At 50.8% G+C, this 2,899-nt stretch overlaps 1 non-coding gene across 1 annotated transcript; it reads left to right on the top strand.

Moving 5' to 3' along the window:
- The first annotated feature begins 2,556 nt into the window (after window positions 1-2,556).
- LOC136168018 (U6 spliceosomal RNA) lies at window positions 2,557-2,663 on the top strand. Its single transcript, XR_010663184.1, has one exon. It is a non-coding gene; the product is annotated as a U6 spliceosomal RNA (small nuclear RNA).
- The last annotated feature ends 236 nt before the right edge of the window (window positions 2,664-2,899 follow it).

Genomic DNA, 2,899 nt, shown 5'->3' with positions numbered 1-2,899 from the left:
AATTACGGCCTTTGGGAAATGTAAAGTGTACTGCAGCCCCGTGAGCGGACAGGAAGCGCCAGCCTCCCACTCTGCCTGCGCCACCGCCTTCCCTTTCTGTGTGACCCAGGGAACCGAATTAGCAGTGGCTCCCGTCTCCGGGGTCCAGCGTGGCTTTGGATCCCTCTGGGGGGCAGTCCCTGGGGCGTTCGAGGTAGCTCTGCACGGGAGAGAAAGGAGATGAGTATTCTTTTCTATGAGGGCAGTGACTACCTTCCAGGCAGCAAATTTTTTATTTTTTTTGAAAATAGCATTCTGTAGATACCCTCTCCAATTGGAAGGTGAAATAAACCAGTGAGGAGTGTCGTTTCCCTGCTACTGCATTAGGGGGACTCACACCGCGGCTTCACGGCACGAGACAAGACAAAAGCTCGTAGGCCAGAGTTGGGGAGTGGGATGCTGGTGGGGGCAGTTGCAGAGCTTTGATCACAGTAATGAAATGTTGTAGGCGAGCAGCTGCTGGCCCCTTTTCTGGCTGGGGGACGTGGGGAGCCACTGCGAACATATGAGGAGGCGGTGTTGCGTGAGGGAAAGAGCGGCCACCTTTTGCATCAGAACAAGGCTGGCTCTTCCTTCCCCAAACCCCTGAGGAGGCAGGAAGGGAGATGGTGGGAAAGTTTGCAAGGGGCTTTCTGTTCGTCTGCTAGGACAGCCCTAACAGAGCATTGCAGGGTGGGTGGCCTGAACAACAGAAATGAATTAATTTCACAGTTTTCCTCATGATTCTGGAGGCCAAAAGTCCGAGAGAAAGGTGTCAGCTGGGTTGCCTTCTCCTGAGGCCTCTCTCCGCGTCTGTAGCTGGCCACCCTCTCCCTGTGCTCTCACATGACTTTTCCTTGTCCAGGTCTATGGTCTAACCGCTTCCTGTTATAAGGATGCCACCAGTCAAGCTAAGGTAGGGCCCGCTATATGCCTTCCTTTCACCTTCATTACATCTTTCAAGGCCCGATCTCCATAAAAGGTCACAGCTGGGACTTCCCTGGTGGTCCAGTAGCTAAAACTCTGAGCTCCCAATGCAGGGGGCCTGGGTTTGATCCCTGGTCAGTGGACAGATCCCACATGTCGCAAGTAAGTTTTTGCATGCCAGCAATTAAAGATCCCATGTGCTGCAATGAAGATCAAAGATCCGTGTGCCTCAACTGAGACCCGGCACAGGCAAATAAATAAATATTTTAGAAACAAACAAAATCCCCCCAAAAGTTCAAAGTGTGGGGGACTGGGGATTACAATTTCAATATACAAATTCTGAGGAAGACAAAATTCAGTCTCAGGCTTCCTGAGCACCAAAGAATTGATGCTTTTGAACTGTGGTGTTGGAGAAGACTCTTGAGAGTCCCCTGGACTGCAAGGAGATGAAATCAGTCAACCCTAAAGGAGATAAGTCCTGGGTGTTCATTGTAAGGACTGATCCTGAAGATGAAGCTCCAATACTTTGGCCACCTGATGCGAAGAGCCGACTCATTGGAAAAGACCCTGATGCTGGGAAAAACTGAAGGCAAAAGGGGATGACAGAGGACGAGATGGTTGGATGGCATCACTGACTTGATGGACATGAGCTTGAGCAAGCTCCAGGAGATGGTGAAGGACAGGGAAGCCTGACATGCTGCAGTCCATGGGGTCACAAAGAGTCGGACATGACTGAGTGACTGAAAGACAGGCTTCCTAGGTGGGAAGGTGGAAGCTAAGTGGGGAGTCGAGGGGAGATGACTGCTAATGCTCAGAGAAGTTAGGATCTCCTGGGGGACTGGGTCATCCTGACTGAGCTTCCTGACCAGAGGATACCCAGGGGCCCAAAGGTGAGCTCACCATGAGGAAGGGAGGCCTGAGCTGGTGAGCTAGGCTCACCAGCATCAGGGTCTAGAGGCTGGTGAGTGTGGGGAGGTGAGAAGTAGGAGGTTAGTAAGGCAGGGTGGGAGCTGCAGTTGGATGTTCCTCCCACTGCACACACCCAGCAGGCTAAGCATATGTGAATGCGCATCAAAGAGCTGCCACCCTGGAGCCCAAGCTGAGGCATCCCAGCTGTGGGGAGGTTTGTAGGAGCCAGGATGCTGCGCACAGCGGAACCAGCTGCAGACGGCATGTCTGTATTCTCGGGCCACAAGGCCGTGTGTGAGCACTGCATTTCTGGAGCCGGGGGCAGTCTGCACAGTGGGGCAGTGTGGCTCTGACCCCGAGTCTGCCCCCCCCTTCAGGACCAGTCTTCCGTGATGATACCATGTGGCAGCCGCAGACGTGATTAACAGACCCTCGGTCTCTCTCCACCAGGCATTTCAAGGCAAGACTGACCTCTTAAGTCTGTAAGGCCCAGGGATACTGGGAGATGGGGATAGAGAACGTCCAGGGAAGGAATTTCCTTCCAGACGATGTGGGAAGGTGGGACCTGGGTGATCAAAGAGTAGAAGAGAGACGACTGGTTTGTATCCCAAGTTGGGTGAAGGGGACGTACTGGTCGTGTTAAGATCCCTCTGGGAAGAGGGGGCATCTTTTATGGGTGAGGTTTTAAAAATGTGCACTTTTGTGCTCACTTTGGCAGCACATATACTCAAACTGGAACAATACAGAGAAGATTAGCATGGGCCCTGTGCAAAGATGACACGCAGATTCGTGAAGTCTTCCATATTTTTTGATATATGGCAGAAACCAACACAATATTATACAGCAATTATCCTAAATTAAAAATAAATGAATTTATTTTGAAAAAATCTGCACTTCTGACACCATAAAACTCCTAGAAGAGCTCATAGGCAAAACATTCTCTGACATAAAACATACCAAAGTTTTCTTAGGTCAGGCTCCCAAGGCAATAGAAATAAAAACACAAATAAACAAATGGGACCTAAGCAAACTTACAAGCTTTTGC

The sequence above is a fragment of the Muntiacus reevesi genome, chromosome 4 (genome assembly GCF_963930625.1).
Source record: "Muntiacus reevesi chromosome 4, mMunRee1.1, whole genome shotgun sequence".
Lineage (NCBI taxonomy): Eukaryota > Metazoa > Chordata > Mammalia > Artiodactyla > Cervidae > Muntiacus > Muntiacus reevesi.
Note: the sequence above shows the minus strand (reverse complement) of the source record. Positions and strands in the feature narration are given on the sequence as shown.